General features: G+C 41.9%; 1 protein-coding gene across 2 annotated transcripts in view; it reads right to left on the bottom strand.

The window, feature by feature from the left end:
- The window catches only part of il1rapl1a (interleukin 1 receptor accessory protein-like 1a), a 458,044-nt gene extending 439,369 nt beyond the window's left edge, over positions 1–18,675 (bottom strand). For both annotated transcript variants that reach the window (XM_061724618.1, XM_061724617.1), the window contains exon 1: positions 18,160–18,675. The gene's annotated coding sequence lies outside the window, so the exon portion shown is untranslated. The remainder of the gene's footprint in view (positions 1–18,159) is intronic.
- Positions 18,676–19,819: the final 1,144 nt, after the last annotated feature.

Below are 19,819 nucleotides of genomic sequence, written 5' to 3' on the forward strand. Positions count from 1 at the left end.
AAAAGGCTGATGGGAAAGTTGCCTTGACCTGCCGAGGAGTCGCTCCTGCTGACAAACCCGCGGAAAAGTCTTAAAATCATAACCATTCTCCTCCTTGAATTAAGACTCAGTTTTGTAGATTATTCACAATACAAGCTGAACCTTAATGGAGCTGCTCGGTGGGAAGTCAGGAGCGGAAAAGAAGGACTATGTGCTTCCTAAGAAGGGCTGGGGATCGATTCAAATGTCAAGAATCGATTTGATTCCGATTCTTAAGATTCAGAATCGATTATCAAGATTTGGTTCAATCCGATTCGATTCCGATATCGATTTGGGTTAGTGTTATTAAAACTGTTTTTTTAGCTGTTGCATGAATTATATGACTGTAGTTCTGCAACATATTACTACTAGTATTATATTGAGATTCAACAGCAAGTATTGCAGCTAATGATGCTGTAAGGACCAATCAGCTCCCAGAATGCTGATAGAACTGAAACAGAAACATGTGGGGCAGAATTACCAAACAGATCCAGGGCAGTAAACAGAGGACGTATGAAATTGGTTTTATTCTTTCCCAGATTCCTTTTTTATATATTCCACTTTTACTCTTTTTTGGGTTTTTCATTTTTGAGAATTTGGTTTTTAGCATTTTATGCAAATGTAACCCCAAGACAGTATATAAAGTAGGGGTGTAACGATACACTAATCTCACGATATGGTACATGATATTGAGGTCACGATAACGATACGATACGATATTATAGCAGTATTTTTTAACAACCTTGAATGAGGAACATATGACTGGAAAAAATTGTCTTTTATTTGAAAGACACAAAATACAAAACAATGCTGTGCGTTTGCCCTATTGTTACAGTTTGTAATGCTTTATAACTGTTTAAGTTTTAAAGAGAAAGCCAGGCCAACCATTTTCCACAAACTGAACTAAAAGTAAATGTCAGGTTTGCATTTTGCATCTTCAGTTTCATACAAGTACAAATATTTTGCCACAAACTGAATAGTTTCTCTCATGTATGATTTGACTTTTTTCTTTTCCAGAAATGTAACAACTAAAATTAAATAAATAAATAAATACATACAATTTTACATCATAAAAAGACTGATTCATGCTCACCTTATAAGTGTAAGAGGAGATTTATTTTTGTTAAGGTTATTTTGGTAATTCAGGGTTCATTATTTTATAAATATATTCTTTATATTCTGATGTAAATCAGGGACTATAATGACACTAGTCAGTTTATCTGTAGTTGTTAATATGTTTTAGATTGGGCGGAGTGATACGCCACAGTACGGCACTAGGTGCTGTGTTGATGTTCTAAAATCCTACACTGTTGAGGGACATTAAAGTACACTGGAACTCAGCAGAAGTTTCCCCGTGTTTATCCTACTCACGACCCCAAAAAGGTTTAATTTAATAAGGTAAGGCTTAACTCTACACCAGACTTACATAAGTAAAGGTTCAGAGCTCAAAACGGTACTAGTTTCTTCTGAGAGGAGTAAGATTTTGGTCCGCGGGTCGAGGCGCGGTCAGATGCGCGTTACTAGTCAACACAATAGATTAATATTAATAACCCAATAAATTTCGTGGCATGATATATTGTTACACCCCTAATATAAAGTAATGAAATATAGACAATTTATGCTCCTGCACTTCTCCATCTTTGTAACTGCAAACGTTAATATTTTCCTACCGTTAAACATATTTAAAGGCGAAAACATTGTGCCCAACAGAACATCCTTTTTTGGGCATAAACACAAAAATACCAAAAGTTGTAATGTAATGATGGAAAAAAAAAAAGATCTTTAGACATACAAATCGATTTTTGGGAATTAATATGAGAATCGATTTAGAATCGGAAAAACTATTTTTTCAACACAGGCCTATTCCTAAGCGTTGGACACAACGTCTGAGGGGTTAAAAAAGGTGTGCAGGAATAGCATCTGCATGCTGAATGACAGCGAGGCTGCATGGACGATGCAGGGATGGTGTTTGTGGCTGATCTCATCACGGATGCTCTCACATCTCCCACCTGAAAATAACGCCAGGAATTAAACTGATCAAAACCTTTTTCAGCAGTTAGAATAATGCAACAACTAAATGTCTTCTAAAAACGGTTTTACTTTGTCATTTAAATGAGTGTAATGGGCAGCCGGCGTGGCGTGGCAGCTTCGTGACAGCTTTACATGGCCAGCATGGCGGGGACTGATCTCACCTGGCCGGCAATCAGAGGAACCGGGGAGAGCTGAGCCCCTCGCTCCTGTTGGTGTAAAATATTACTGGAAATCAGCACCATCACAGAGATGTGTTTAGTTTCAGCAAAATACGGAGTCCACCTATTCTGAAGGAATATTCACTTTATCATTAATATCAGTTTAATAATAAACTTTTTTTAGCATTGTTTGACAGTTGATTATTTATTTTTCTGTAGTTTTTTTTTTTCAATAGAGCGGTGTTCTTGTTTCGAGGCCCTGTCCCAATACTCCCACTACCCCTCGTTTTCATCCCTACCCCTAAATTTTGCACGTTCCCGTGAGGGTAGTGGTGTCCCAATTCCTCTTTCCACCTATGTGTAGTGAAGAAAACTAGTGTAGTGGCTATGAATCTGTCCCTACGGATGTAGGGATTTCCGATCCTCACTAGTTTTCTAGGGACAGAAAAATTTCCCAGAATGCTTTTCGTCGTCATTTGCGGACTGAATCAAAAAAAAAATATGGCGGACATTTCTTATTTTTTAGTGAATAAAATTAATATTTTGAGTTAGTTTCTGCATAAAAATGCGTTTTGATTACATTTCTAGCGAGAAATATATATTTTAACTTCATAATATTCACTCAGTGAATGTACATAATCACTCGTTTTCCCGTTTGCCGAACATCACGCCAGAATAAAGGCGGATTTATGCTTCTGCGTTACACCAACGCAGAGCCTACGCCGTAGGCTCTGCATCAATTTAACGCGGAACCATAAAGCCGGCAGGCAGAAAATCTCGAAATTTTCGGAGCAAATTTCTTAACAGGCGTAGCTACAACTGTTAGATTTCATCTATTAAACCAACATTTATTTTCCTAAATGATTTATTTCAGCCAGCGGTAATTCTCCACAGAGCTGCAGGTTTCTCCCCGGGACGACGGCGCAGGTTGACCCGACGATCACGTCTGTACGTGAGCTGCTGCTGCTGCTGCCCTCCGGACCGGCGGCTATTCTCATCACCGAAAACATCGGGTCAAATTTCTTAACAGGCGTTATTTGGATAAACTGAGCCCAGGTTGGGGATCTTAACGGTTACTTTTACCTGAAAAAATATTAAAACTTAATAAAGTGGCATATTAACAGCGCTACAGCTGAAATTAAAACAGCTTTTGGCTCTCAGCTTCCTGATTTTAGTGGTGGTGCTTAGTAGGGGTAGGGGGGAGTATTGGGATTGGGCCTAAAAAACATCATAATTCATATTGTTATGCGATGATGTATTTCAAATAGGGCTGTCAGTTTAGCGCATTAATTAGATTAATTAATTACACTGCTAATTCACGCGTTGTGAAAATTAACGCAATTAATTGAGTGGCAAAATGTGCGAGCATTTTAAATTTGGCCCATTGAGGGACCCGTAGGTCACTCGGCAGGTCACTCCCCTCCTGCTGCTAGTCAAACTAACAAAGCAGTGACAGACCTGGACGACTCAGGGGAGCGACTCAGCAAATCTTTGCTAGGGCCTTTGAACGGCAAGTTTATGTGTAAAAAGAAAGAAGACAGGACTATCAAAAAGAACGCGATGATTTGTACATTTTGTAAAAAAGAATGTTCCTATCAGCGGAGCTGCTCCAGCCTGAATTATCATTTAAACACTAAACATGTCCGGACAAGTTCCACTGTAAACGTTACAGCTACTAGTACTAGCGCGAGCTCACTTCACCAACCCACGCCTGCAGAATCTGGGAAACGAATGAGCAAAGCCACGACAGAAAAACTGACAAACTCAATTGCAAAGTGGGTTGCTGCTGATTGCAGGACGATTTCAATCATGGAAGAAGAGAGCCTCAAGAGGAATGGTGTCATAACCAAACCGTATTAAAACCACTCCCCCAGGCCAACGTGCACAGATGCACGACCAACTGAACAGGAAGATATTTTTTCTTTTGAATTTCATTTATGAAACACACTTCACCAATAAAAATGTGGATTTTAAATCTCCTCTTCTTAGTGTATTCAATTGATTAGTCATGCACTACAATTTTGTAATGTCCTAGAATTCAAATTCTTTATTTGGGGACCTTTAGCAGATATGAGATTAAAATGTGATAAATTAGATTAATTAAATATAAATCCTGTAATTAATTAGATTCATTTTTTAAATCACCTGACAGCACTAATTTCAAATAAACTTGAACTTGTTATTAAACACATATATATCATTGTGAAACTGAGCCCACTTCCTAAGAGAGAACATCAACTTTTGAGCTAAGTTTTGAGTTCTTCCTGGGTATTCTCAAAGTTTTTGTAAAGACCACCCACAGAGAAATGTAAGAGCCTGCTTGATAAAAGACACACACAAATATTTCACGAGATGCAGTATAACCCCAGAACCCCGCAGTTCCCGACTGGCAAAAGAAGAATGTCTTGAATCCCACTTGAAAGCTGCGTCAGCGCCTCGGAGGGTTTGAAAAAGGACATGTTTTTATCTCGTGTGAACGGTCTTGACGGTTGGCTTCTCGAATCCAGCCCGATTCCAAGACAGTGCAGCGTTCTGTTTTTCTTGGTTTTGAAAGAAGTTCCACCTCTTATCCACCTCTAAATGGCTGGCGGGAATGATCATGTTCCTACGCTGGCGTTTATTCTTATGATTCGTTGAAGGTCTGAGAAGCTCTGACTGGTCGTTAGGGCCTTAAGTTAACTCTACATTGTTTATCTGCCGAAAATCATGACTGAGGGTTAGGAATGGGTGATATTTTACCGTTCACGATATACCGTCAAAAAAATTCCTCAGGGTAAGAATTTGTCATCTCACGGTAAAAGCGATAAATTCCTGTTGGTGACGTTTTTGTGTAAAGCTGATTTATGGTTCTGCGTTAAATCGACGCACAACGTACGTGAAGGAAGGAAGGAAGGAAGGAAGGAAGGAAGGAAGGAAGGAAGGAAGGAAGGAAGGAAGGAAGGAAGAAAACAAGGAAAGAAGGAAGGAAGAAAACAAGGAAAGAAGGAAGGAAGGGAGAAAAGAGGAAGGAAAAAAGGAAGGAAATGAGCCAGAAAGAAAGGAAGGGAAAAAGGAAAGAAAGAAAGAAAGAAAAAAAGAAAGAAAGAAAGAAAGAAAGAAAGAAAGAAAGAAAGAAAGAAAGAAAGAAAGAAAGAAAGAAAGAAAGAAAGAAAGAAAGAAAGAAAGATAAACTCCCGTTGATGATGTTTTTGTGTAACAAACATGGCGGATCTGAGAGCGAGATAGATTTATAGTTGAAACGGTGGAGTTGAATTGGTATTTATTTTATCGTCATTTTTATCGGTATCGGGGTAAATGCCAGAAATGATCGTGATACATTTTTTAGTCCCTACCGCCCATCCCTACTAAGGGTAAAACCAAAGATAGAGGGATTAAAATAATGATCTGGAGTCCAATTTCATGTATTCTTGCTTGGTCCATGTTCCGTCTTGAATCCAAATTTCTAATTTTCAGTCCTGCCCATCTGATGGGCATCTGATTCTTACGTCTCCACCCCCCGGTGACATCACTGAGCAGATCTAAGCCGTTCCTAAACCTATACCCAGATCTCACCCTATTCCTTTCCCTGGACGTCCCATCTCCTCGCCGTCAGCCTCACTGCATGAACCTTCTTTATAGGGGGTTTGCATTGATGTCACTTCCCCACGGGACCAGCCCCCTTACTGGCAAAAATGGCTGCAACTAGTGGAAAAGACGGGATAACAGCCGATTATGGGCTTAAATTAAAGTCAGTTGGACTTGACAGTGACCCGTACAGTTACCCCAAGAACCAGTGGTCCATGGACATTAATATTTGGTACAGTTACCAAGAACCAGTGGTCCATGGACATTAATATTTGGTACAGTTACCAAGAACCAGTGGTCCATGGACATTAATATTTGGTACAGTTACCAAGAACCAGTGGTCCATGGACATTAATATTTGGTACAGTTACCAAGAACCAGTGGTCCATGGACATTAATATTTGGTACAGTTACCAAGAACCAGTGGTCCATGGACATTAATATTGGGCCACGAATCCAGTTTCCTGATATTTATATGGACTTAATTTCTACGCCGGGGAAATACACGAAGCAAAGCTTGAAGACATACAAAAGTCTTGACGCTTGGTCCAACTTCAAGCCAGGATTTGTTGGCGAAATTAAAGTGATGACGACACCGAACTTTATGATTTGACCGTTTAACGTTAGCTACCCAAAAATCCAACATTACCTGATACAAAATGGGAACCGCAAATCCACGTTTCGGTGCCTGGAATCCAGTTGTTTCTGCGAATTGCAGCGATCCATTTGTCTCTCTTAAGCTTATTTTTTGGTAAAATCGCACAACAGCTCTTTCCCATTTCAGATGTTATTCGAGTTGCTCAAACTGCAAGGCTACACTGCCACTCAGTCTTTCTGCCACTTAGTGGGCGTAACCCGCTGTGAAGTCGCATCTGTGACGTCATGCGCATTCCCTCTATAAATATCTACACATAAAAGCATTCCATCACATGATGAGTAAAGTGACTCAAAGCTACACAATGGACATCACCGTAATACTGACAAAGGCTGCCCCATCGCCGGCTGCAGTTAGAATGAGAAGGGATGTCTCACGAGGACGTGCTGGAGCTAGAAATGCCAGGTGAGGAAACAGAGTTCAAAGCTTGAAGGAAAGGATATGGATGGAATCAGTGCGGCTGGATCTCTTCTATTAGCGGAGGAACGGATAACGTTCACCAGAGAGGAGATATCCCTGGAGGTGAGTTCAAGCATCCATTAACAAGTATCCTGTGGTCTGAAATATCCCAGAGATCAAACACGTCCTTTCCAAGCACATCCTGAAGCCCAAACTGCAGCAACAGCACTGTTAGAACAAATGTGATGGAGATATTTAATAAATTATAGTAAAAATGAAGACAATTGTTTGGTTTTTGTGATTGTGTGATAATTCTGTACTTATCAAACTGCTTGCTGTGTTAAGGTTGTAACTGTAGCTTGATGCTTTCAACAAACATTTAAAAACCTCAAAAAGGAAGTAAAAGACTTAACCCTTGTGCTGTCTTCGGTTCAAGGAAGGAGGAAGAGAAGAAGGGAGGAAAGAAAGAAGGAAGGAAGGAAGGAAGGAAGGAAGGAAGGAAGGAAGGAAGGAAGGAAGGAAGGAAGGAAGGAAGGAAGGAAGGAAGGAAGGAAGAATGAAAAGAAGGAAAGAAAGAAGGAAGGAAGGGAGAAAAGAAGGATGTAAGGAAGGGAGAGCATAAGGAAGGGAGGATGGGAGAAAAGGAAGGAAGGAAGGAAGGAAGGAAGGAAGGAAGGAAGGAAGGAAGGAAGGAAGGAAGGAAGGAAGGAAGGAAGGAAGGAAGGAAGGAAGGAAGGAAGGAAGGAAGGAAGGAAGGAGGAAGGGAAGAAGGAAGGAGAGAGAAGGAGGGAAGAAGGATAGGACAATTAGGTCATTTTGACCCAAAGACAGTACAAGGGTTAAAGGGGACCTATTATGAAAAACACGTTTTTTCTTGTTTTAACATATATAACGTGGTCTCCCCTCACCCTGCCAACACAGAAAAGATGATATCCCATGAAAATCTGCAAGGTCTGCTCCCCCCCCGCCCAACTGAATCCCCCAGTGTCATGTGGTTTCTACGGGCCGTTTGGATTTGTGCATTTTCTTTACGTAAGCAAAATGCAAACCACGCCCTCAGTCTCCTCCGCTGCTGAAACCACGCCCACAACCAGCTCTGTCCGCCCGCTCGAGCTTCCGCCATTGTTCAGCAGCGGTGGCTGTTTCCACAGCACGGACCCGGCAACTGCACGAGTCAGCGGTAAGTGACGTTATTTTTATGTAATTTATATTTGTATGATCTTTGCATGGGCTAAGTATTTAGCTTAGCTCCGGAGCCCCGGGGCTCCTCACCAGACCGGACCGTCGAGGAACTCCGGGTTCGGAACTCCGAACCCGGAGTTCCGAATCCGGGGGCTCCGGGGGAACCGGCTCCGGGGGAGCCGGTTCCCCCGGAGCCGGTGGCTCAGTACCGTAATACATTTTTCTTCTGTGGTTTCAGATCTTTCAAGCACCTGGAGCTGTTCACATTCAGAAGACGCGCAGTCCTTCCTGAGCCAGCAATAGTGCATACATTTTATTGATATATTTTAACAATAAAGTTGCCATTTGTGAAAATTCAGTGTTGTGATTTCTTTACAGTTACATGATTCATTTGTCTTGTAACATAAGAAGTGAAATGATGAGGAATCAGAGCAAATAACTGTGGTGTAACTGTTAAGAATTAAATTCAATCTTCCTGTTTGAAGACGAGGTGACTAAAGTCTGATTTATGGTTCTGCGTTACACCAACACAGAGCCTACGGCGTAGGGTACGTGTCGATTTAACGCAGAACCGTGGACACGCTTTGCTACGCAGCCGCTGCTCTTCTCCCCGGAGCGACGCTTTGTCTCCTCCCCTCCTACACGTCGTTCAAGCAGCCAATCAGCACAGAGCATCATTATCATAGCCTCCCCTTCCCTAAGAATGGAGCACAGAAAAAGGCTTTATTATCTGTAAAAACTAGAGACAGGGCCCACAGGCTGAATATCTGATTTAGGTAGAAAAAACAAGCTTTAGATTGTTTTTAAGACATTCAAGGCCTGTTTAAAATATACATTAAATGCCATAATATGTCCCCTTTAAGATATTTAATTTGCAGATTATTTTCGTCCGACAAGAATATTGAGGTTTTTTAAATACCTGACATGTTTCAGAGATCCCTTTCGCCTTCATCAGAGTCACAGGATGGCGTGTGCGTCTTGTGACTGTAATAATTTCTCGGGGTTTATGTTCTGGGTCTCTGGAAAGAACCTAGAGAGAACTTCCGTCGTATTAGATTCTATATAAATAAAATTTTATTGAATTGGATTGACTCTGATGAAGGCGAAAGGGATCGCTCGTTCGTTTGTATTTATTTCGAACATGTATAAAAGAAACAAATACAGGTGGGCATTCCACCACATAAAGAAAAAAAAACACATCAAAAAACATATTTCAGTTACATGTTCGAAAAGGAGTGGGAAGAAGTACAAACTTATTTAATTCCACCCCCTTTCCACAACTAAACATAAATTATATGCCTGTATTTACGTTTTATACTATACACTAATTTGTATAAATAAATATATATCATTTTTACAAAAATAACCTGTTTAATACCAAATGTAAGCTCTATCATAAATATAATATACAGTATGATATTAATATAATATGACTATGATATAAATATAACTATGATATAATATATGATATAATCACCGAAAGATGTCAGGTATTTAAATATTCTTGCTCGACGAAAAGAATCAGCAAATGAAATTGAATAAATGGACAAAAGGAACTTTATTAAATCAGACCTAAGATATGTTGACCCCCCAGTCCTGGTTTTCCTGGACCTCTCGAACCCTGATGCCCTGCCCTCCGCTTCCAACCCACACACTGCACACACACTCACAGTAAGATAAGACATACGTATTTTAATGCTCTCATCATGTAACTACTAGATTTGACTTTTAACTCAAACTTTAGTGCAAATGTAGAAGGAATTCAAGCTCCAAGGTCATCAAACCATCATCTTAGCACTATCGTCCTAATTTGGGAGATGGAAGCTTAATTTGTTGTCCTTGTTGTCCATTTTGGAGAGCCATTAATCACACAGAGCTCTCTCTGTGCTGTTTCTTCCTACTTCATTTTCAAGTAATGAAATGAAGAAGTTGAGGCTCTTTCCAAAACAACTCATCTCTAAAAGTCACTTTTAACAGCTCAGTGATGAAAGTAACATGCATATATTTGTGAATGTGCAAGGCAAGGGGAATTAACGAATTAGCTTTTGACCTGCATGACCTTTGAGGCAGCAGAAAAACAAACCTGTCCTCTCTGCTATGATCCTGAGCACTTAGATGCTTCACTGTGCATTAGACGAGCAGAAAAAGCTCGGATCCCCTGACGCAATTCTCCACTATACATTTACTGTACGTGTCATTACGACATATTCTTTTGAGTCATTATGGAATTAACATTTTGAATCTTAGAGCCAATATGCCTCAAACAAATCCTCAGCCTCTGCATCAAAATGATTATTTCTAAACAAACCATGTTTAATCGACTGCATGCCTCCACAGCTCTCTCCATCTGGAGAATGCTGTGTGACAGCCTCCCTTAAATTACTAATATAAATCTGCCACAGTGGGAGTTTAGCTGCCAGGGGCCCTGTGGGGGTCCACGTCAAAGCAGCCGGCTTTCAAAGCAAAGATCCATTCAGAGCAGAGCCCGGCTAGATGCTTTGCTCTGAATCTTCCTTGCCACCTGATCACAATTCCAGTAAATGTAGCAAATATCTAAGTGAGCGAGGGCTTGTGACATGCACACATTAGCAAGTATTGAGGGTTTGCATTGACGTCACTTCCCCACGCCCTCTTACTCGCACTGAATGGCAAAAACAGCTGCAACTAGTGGAGAAAACGGGATAACAGACGATTATGGGCTTAAATTAAAGGCAGTTGGACTTGACAGTGACACGTACAGTTACCCCAAGAACCAGTGGTCCATGGACATTAATATTTGGCCACGAATCGAGTTTCCTGATATTTATATGTACTTAATTTCTACGCCGGGGAAATACACAAAGCAAAGCAAATCCTGCCTTGGTCCTACTTCAAGGCAGGATTTGTTGTAGAAATTAAAGTAATGAGGACACCGAACTTTATGATTTGACCGTTTAACGTTAGCTAACCAAAAATCCAACATTACCTGATACAAAACAGGGACCGCCTGGTGTTTGACAATTCCCCCAGTTTGCGTTTTCTGTTCTGCCCTGATTGTCTGCACCTGTGTCTCGTTATCCCCTGTGTATATCTGGTCTTGTCTTTCCCTGCTCCCTGTCGGGCCGTACTGTTTCCTTCCTCCATGTGTCCTGTCAGGTTTCTGGTTTTTTGCTCTCGTGTTTTGGGTAATCCTGCTCTGCAGCGTTTTGTTCTTGGTTTTTTGCTAAATAAACCCTGTTTTTTGCAACTCCTGCCTCCTGCTCTCCTGCGTTTGGGTCCTCAACAAACACATTCGTGACACCTGGTGCCTGGAATCCAGTTGTTTTTGCGAATTGCAGCGATACATTTGTCTCTCTCTAAGACCCCCGTCCACACGTAGCCGGGTATCTGCTAAACGAAGATATTTTCCTACGTTTGGACCTGTCATCCACATGAAAACGCAAATAAACAAATGTTTAAAAAAAACTCTGGGCAAAGTGAAAATTTTTGAAAACTCAGTTTATGTAGATGCGTGTAGACGGACACAACCGCAGTTTTGCGTTTTCGAACGTCACATTATGCGCCAAAACAACAAAAAATCTGCTCTGACGTGCAACCTTTGTTTACTACAGAACTACAGATGATCCAGCATCTGTTCTCCAAGCTATTTATTAAATAAATGGTATCTGCTCTTGACCACCGTTTACTGCGTTACACCACCGACGCAGAGCCTACGCCGTACCCTACGGCGTAGGGTACGCGTCGCTAATGCGGGCAGCTCCGTGGCGACCGAGAAGGAGACGCTGCTTGCCGGGGAATTTGCGCCGCGGAGGTGCAGCTTCCCCGGGAGCCGCAGATGATCTACAGGTTAGAATGCTTATGAATGTGGTCGAAAACGCAGATCTTCGGTTATGTGTGGAAGGGTTTTTTTTTAAACGATGTAATGTGGATAAAAATTATTTTATAAACGGAGGGGGGGAAATATTTGGTTTTAAAAATACCCGGCTACGTGTGGACGGGGTCTAAAGCTTATTTTTCGGCAGTCTGTAAAACGATAACTCTGATTTCTTGCTAAATCTATGAGTACAGTCGATCGCACAACAGCTCTTTCCCATTTTAGATGTTTTCCAGTTGCTCAAACTGAAAGTCTACGCTGACACTCAGTCTTTCTGACACGCGCTGTGAAGTCGCATCTGTGACGTCATGTGCATTCCCTCTATAAACAGGTACTAATAATGTTATAAGAAAGAACAGTGCTTCTTACAGCTTCTGTAAGTAATCTGACCTATAGTCGGTCCAAAGTGCAGTTCTGGGTTCGGCTCCTCCGTCTCTCCCTGAAGCGCGGAGCATCAAACATTAGCACCGAAAGCTCCCAAATCGCTGTGTGATCAGCTGGACTCTCTCAAAGCGTATTCTCCTTCCTTATCACCGTCTGCCATGGCAACACCACTTCTGCTGCATCCACTGTCTTATTGATAAACTTCACCAGAGGATAGCCTGGGCCTGCGGTGTGGCTGAATTCAATCAGTGTTAGGGGGGGAAAACACACGTTATCCATCACTAACATAAATCCAGTACAGGAAAAACTCTATTCCTTCATACAAGCTGACCACTAACACGGAAGATGGCAAGTGACGGTCCCTACTGGTCACTGCAAAAGCACTGGGCTTTTTCAAGAAGTGTTACCAAGTAAAGACATTATGATATAAACAAAAGATCATGCACATTCATAAATACATAGCAACAGTAATCAGAGAAAAGCAATGCAGTCAATTATTAGATTCACAGTGGCTGTCATAACTCCCCCTGAGTTAATTTGATTTCCTCTTGGGCTGTATATCAGTTCCCCAACTGTGCTTAGAACAGACATGGTGTGCAGCCTGCACGCTGTACCGGGCCATGTGTGCTTAACCCTGTAGAGTAGAGTTTTAGTATGGACTAAAAAATGTATCGCGATAATTTCTGGCATTTATCCCGATAAAAACGATAAAAATGACGATAAAAAAATACCAATTCAACTCCAGCTCTTTCTTTCTTTCTTTCTTTCTTTCTTTCTTTCTTTCTTTCTTTCTTTCTTTCTTTCTTTCTTTCTTTCTTTCTTTCTTTCTTTCTTTCTTTCTTTCTTTCTTTCTTTCTTTCTTTCAGGCTCATTTCCTTCCTTCCTTCCTTCCTTCCTTCCTTCCTTCCTTCTTTTTTTCCTTCCTTCCTTCTTTCCTCCTGCTCTCTCCTTCCTTCCTCCTTTCCTTGTTTTCTCCCTTTCTTTTCCCCTTTCCTTCCTTCCTTCCTTCCTTCCTTCCTTCCTTCCTTCCTTCCTTCCTTCCTTCCTTCCTTTTTCCCTTCCTTCCTTCTTTCTTCCTGCTCTCTCCTTCCTACTTCCCTTGCTCTTTCCTTCCATCCTTCCTTCCTTCCTTCCTTCCTTCCTTCCTTCCTTCCTTCCTTCCTTCCTTCCTTCCTTCCTTCCTTCCTTCCTTCCTTCCTTCCTTCCTTCCTTCCTTCCTTCTTTTTTTCCTTCCTTCCTTCTTTCTTCCTGCTCTCTCCTTCCTTCTTCCCTTCCTCTTTTCTCCCTTCCTTCATCCTTTCCTTGTTTTCTCCCTTTCTTCTTCCCTTTCCTTCCTTCCTTCCTTCCTTCCTTCCTTCCTTCTTTCCTTCCTTCCTTCCTTCCTTCTTTCTTTTTTCCCTTCCTTCCTTCTTTCTTCCTGCTATCTCCTTCCTTCTTCCCTTCCTCTTTCTTTCCTTCCTTCCTTCCTTCCTTCCTTCCTTCCTTCCTTCCTTCCTTCCTTCCTTCCTTCCTTCCTTCCTTCCTTCCTTCCTTCCTTCCTTCCTTCCTTCCTTCATGTACGTTGTGCGTGGATTTAACGCAGAACGATAAATCAGCTTTACACAAAAATGTCATCAACGGGAATTTATCGTTTTTACCGCAAGATGACAAATTCTTCTGAAATGAAATGAAATGTCGGCAAAAGAAGTGCTTTCAGTTGAGCACAAGCAACGACAATCTACAGATGGGAAATGCTGTTTAAACATCCTTGATGGTCTGTGTCTTAAGATGTTTATTCTGCACAACTCTAATAAGGAAAGAGAATGTACTATGCTTGAATGCTTATCAATAAGTCGCATAAAAACCTTAAAAATCTGTATTTTTCACAGAGACTGTATACTTAACATGTACACAGGTATATCTGGTTCTCAAGACATTACACAGCCGTCTGTGATACAGTCTGTGCTGCATTTCAACACCGTTCATACAGTATAGTCCATTTTAACAAAAGAAGCTTTGATTTTGTGAATAAATAGCCCCATTTAATGATTGTGAGCTAATTAATTTGAACACCAGTAGGTACACAGGATGATGCCATTTCAAGCGAACATTTGCTTCACGGCCGAAACCAAAGAGGAAAAAAAGGACACAGAAAGCCGAAATTGCAGATGGGTCGTGACACCATGAAGGGAACGCCGGTGGGAATTGATGTGCCATTTAGTATGAGCTAAAATGAAATATGTATGAAACTTATTAGCATAATTTAGACGGAATCGATGCTATGTTGGCCAAATATTATGGCAGCGTAGTTCGTGCGGAGTTTGTTTTAAATGGCTCATTACAAAAAAAAAAATTCTGTATCTTCATTACCGTCCGAGTCAAATGCTAATTTGGGACACGCTCATGCTGACAGATGTGCACGTGGCTCACTGGCTGCTCAGATTGTTCCTACAAACTGAAGAGTGAAGAGTGACTGCAGCCGGAGAACAGCATTTAAAATGTATTAACTATTGGGTGAATGGGTAGATTTGTTTATATATATATATATATTATATATATATATATATATATATATATATATATATATATATATATATATGGGTACAGCAATGGGTAGCTAATTATATATGTATATATGCATGGGCATATATATATATATATATATATATATATATATATATATATATATATATATATATATATATATTATATATATATATATATATACACACACACATATACATATATATAAATATACTTATTTATATATAAATATATATATATATATATATATATATATATATATATATATAAATAAGTATACTATGTGTATGTATGTATAGAAGTGTGTGAGTATAATTATAGTATAGTTAGTTATCATAAATACGTGTTAATAAATGATTAGTGAATGGGGGTAGGATTAAATAAGTTTACACTTCTTCCTACTCCTTTTTGCACATGTAAATTAAGATATCAAGTGTTAAAGTATGAAATTCTTTGTTTTGTTCTTTTGTTCTCTTTTAATTGTTGTCTTATACATGTACAAAATAAAAAAATCAAATCAAATCAAACTGTGAACTGGAGCCGTCTGTTTCAGCACCACGGACAGCTCTCCTCATTCCCCAGTGACTGGTGCTGCTGGCGGGAGCCGCGAGTCGCTCCACATCTGTATCAGCTCCACATCTGGCCCCCCCAACATCACCAACGAGGGACGAACCCCTTAATGAGAGGCCTTGTGATCCTAACAGTTACACCAAAAACCCAGCGTGGCACGGAGACGGTTTCTCTCACGACTTTCAGTTGCATATCACATCCACATCTGGCACGTCGTTTCTGTCAGCAGAACCAACAGATGTGGGTCATCTGGCAAATATCAAACACTAAAAAAGAAATAAATAAACCTGAATGGCTTCTACTATGTAGAACGAAAGAGTGTGTGAGAGAGAGAGACTTCACTACAGCATGGGTTCAGTTACAGCTTATGTTCCAGATGTGTCCAACAGCCACTGACTAACACCGCCCCCCCTCCCACCCACACACACACACACACACACACACACACACAACTTGCATGGCAGATGAGCAATCACAAGTTAAAAAAGACATCAGTAACTAAGCGTCAGGAACCGAACCAGCACCCCGACCACTGCCACTCCTGCGTCTGTTTCAGCACCACGGACAGCTCTCGTCATTCCCCAGTGACTGGTGCTGCTGGCGAGAACCGCTCCACATCTGGATCAGCTTCACAACTGTATCAGCTTCACATCTGGCCCCCCCAGCATCACCAACGAGGGACGAACCCCTTAATGACAGGCCTTGTGATCCTAACAGTTACACCGAAAACGGTTTCTCTCACGACTTTCAACGCTACTGCTGTTGAGTTGCGTCTCACATCCACATCTGGCACATCGTTTCTGTCAGCGCCAACAGATGTGGGTCATCTGGCAAATATCAAACACTAGAATAAAAATAAATCTGAATGGCTTGTACTATGTAGAAGGAAAGAGTGTGTAAGAGAGAGAGACTTCACTTCGTAGTTAACGTAGTTAACGGACAATAACACGTGCAATAATAACCATAACAAGATGTGCAAAACCATTATGTGCAACATCTGTCTGTCTACCTCACACACATTCTACCTTTTGCACTGTTATTTGTCTTTTTTGTCTTTCGCACTACTTTATTTCCATTGCAATGTACTGTATATATTGTCTATAATATTCCATAATGATATATATTTTTTTACTTTTTACTGTTTTTACCCCTCCCCTACATGTGTGTGTTAACTGTTCTGCTGCTGAACAATGTGAGTTTCCCCATTGAGGTAGAAATAAAGGATTATCTTATCTTATCTTATCTTCACTACAGCATGGGTTCAGTTACAGCTCATGTTCCAGATGTGGCCAACAGCCACTGACTAAACCCCCCCCCCCCCCCCCCCACACACACACACACACACATGACTTGCATGGCAGATGAGCAATCACAAGTTAAAAATAACCATCAGTAACTAAGGGTCAAACTAAGGAACCGAACCAGCACCCTCTTCCCTCGCGTTTCAGCACCACGGACAGCTCCCAGTTGCTTCTCACATCCACATCTGGCACGTCATTTCTGTCAGCACCAACAGATGTGGGTCATCTGGCAAATTTCAAACACTAAAAGATAAATAAATTAATAAATCTGAATGGCTTCTACTACTGTATGTAGAAGGAAAGAGTGTGCAAGAGAGAGAGACTTCACTACAGCATGGGTCCAGATGTGTCCAACAGCCACTGACTAACCACACACACACACACACACACACACACACACACACACACACACACACACACACATGACTTGCATGGCAGATGAGCAATCACAAGTTAGAAAAGCATCAGTAACTAAGGGTCGGGAACCGAACCAGCAGCCCAACCACTGCCACCCTCTCCCCCTCGCGCAGATTCCTGCGTCATGCGTCGGCACGCCCGCGCACGGGTCCCACCCAGCGGGCAGCCCTGGCTGTTCCTCCCCGCGGGGACGGATCGCCGTGAGACCCGCGCACCCGTCACAACCCGCGCGGATTCGTCACGCAAACAGCCCGACTCTCCGGTCCGGGTTAAACGGCGTCACACGCCTCTGTTCTGCGAGCTGCTGCAGGAGAAGCGTGTGCACGACTTTTGCCTATTCAGACCATGCACGGACGCTCACACGACCGTGCGTGGGTGTGCATGTGACACAAGCACAAGAAAGGCGGGGGGTATTTAAATAAATAATAAAAAGCATAAGTTTGTGTGCGTTTTTACTGTTAAACGGTCGCCTCCGTGCGTCCAGCTGCATGTAGAAAAGGCAGGACTGTGCATGTAATAAGCCTAACTGTGGACTGCCTGCAGGGACAGCTATTGCCCCCCTCCCTGTCCGCTCACACCTTTATCTAAACCCACTCCTGAGTGAGCCACATGAGCCCCATCAGCCCCATGAGCCCCATCAGCCCGGCGGCCCGCTGGACGCACCGGCCGCTCTGGCCGCACTGCAGAATCGCTCCTCCGGAATCTCCATGATTGAGCAGAAAACACCAAAACAGACATTCAGTCCCAAAAAAGAAAAAAAGAAAGACTTGCTCTCACATTGCGACACATATTTGTTTAATTATTTATCTGTTGCTTTCCTCACGGTAGTGCTGGATGATGAAGTTCCCCCTCATCGGGGGCTTTTCTTGCCTTTTTAACTAATCAAGACAGTGCCTTTTTGTCTGAGGGACTCCGGGTGTCCGAGAGAAACCCGGAGTCACTGGGGATCAGTGCGTCGCTGCAATAAATCGAATGGGATTATTTTAAAGCAGGTCCGCAAACTTTATCAGATGGCGCATGGCTGGTGTGCGTTATTGCGCAAAAGCGCAGGGAGAGGAGAGAGGAGAGCCGAGGAGAAGGAGAAGGAAAACCGGCCTACTGTACCTTCAACCGGATTCAGACGCTGCGACGCCGGGTGTCAGTCAGCGCAGGGGGAATGTGGACATCACAACTCCGGCTCTGAGCAGGGGAAAACGTGTCCATGGAGCGGGCTCAGCCTGGGGATGGTCTGCGCTTCGGCTGCGGGGAGGTCACCCATTCAGCCGGCCGTCCGGTTTAAATCCAACACCAGAAAAAAGGAAAGGAAAAGGAAAGGAGACGCTGTTTCTGTCCTGTGGGGAGGAAAGAAGAAGTGCGCCAAGCGCTTCCCTGCGCAGATGTGACTTTGTGCGCCTGGGAAATAAAAAAAAAAAAAAAAAGAAAGACGGTCCTTCTCTTTTCTTATTACTACAGCCTGGAAAACATGATGTGACAGTTTGTGTGAAGCTGTCAAAAAAGGACAAGCTCCCCTCCGGAAAAAAATCGCACTTTTTTTTATACGGAAAATGGTTGCTCGATCACTAATCGTCTCCTGGGTGCTGCTTGGCCATCCGAAACGCACTTGTCTGTGCGATCCCGCGGAGATGGAAGGGAGGGAGGAAATGTATGTATATAATCTATGCCAGATCCAATTGGGGGGGTTTTCCTTTCGCAAGCTCCGCGGCGGAGTTGCGCCTCTCCCCGGTCCTAGTGCACCGCGCTCCCCGGTCCCTGCCGGCTCTGCTCAGTGCTGGCTCTGGCACAAGCCGATGCTGCACCTGCACTCCGTCATCCCCATCGACCAGACGCGGAAAATGGATGAGGAGGAGGGGGGGAAGAAATTCCAGCACACATATATATATATATATAACTCAGCCCCAAAAGCGGAGAGGGGTGCGCGCACCGGCGGCTCCGCACTTGTTGGAAGAGGGAGAAGGTTGAAAATGGGGAAGAGAGCGGATGTATGAAGGGGTGGTGGGGGGGTAAGAGGAAAGAGAGCGAGAGCGATGGAAAAAGAAAGAGAGGGAGAGGTATAAAGACTGAAAGCAATAGTTCCGCATAGTACTGGTGATGCCTCGGTTTTATGAGAGGAGAAATGCTGGAACTGACGCTGAATTCACCAGCGTTTTCAGCTAAATCCACTGTGTTTGCAAATCAGTTTGATCAAATACGGCACAAGTGCAAGTGCTGGGTTGTTGTGCATTTAAAATTACTTTAATGTTGAAATTGTAGACACACACGGGGGGAGAGGGGAGGATCAGTGATTCTACCTCTGTTGTTGTTCATGAGGTTTTGATTTGATTTGATTTGATTTGATTTATTTTGTAGATGTAAAAAACAACAATTTAAGAGAAGATAAGAAAACAAAACAAAACAACAAAACAAAACAAAGAATTTCATACTTTAACACTTGATATCTTCATTTACATGTGCAAAAAGGAGTAGGAAGAAGTGTAAACTTATTTAATCCAACCCCCATTCACTAATCATTTAACCCGTATTTATAAATACTCACACACTGTACTCACACTGCTAAATAACAGTATTATTATTATTATTATTATTATTATTATTATTATTATTATTATTATTATTATTATTATTATTATTATTAACTGTAATTATACTCAAACACATACCTATACATACATAAACATAGTTGAATATTTCTATATATTTGTACACACATGCCCATATAAATATTTATATAATATACTAATTTACACTATACTGTCTCTATTAACTG

The sequence above is a fragment of the Cololabis saira genome, chromosome 6 (assembly GCF_033807715.1).
Source record: "Cololabis saira isolate AMF1-May2022 chromosome 6, fColSai1.1, whole genome shotgun sequence".
In the NCBI taxonomy this organism is placed as follows: Eukaryota; Metazoa; Chordata; class Actinopteri; order Beloniformes; family Belonidae; genus Cololabis; species Cololabis saira.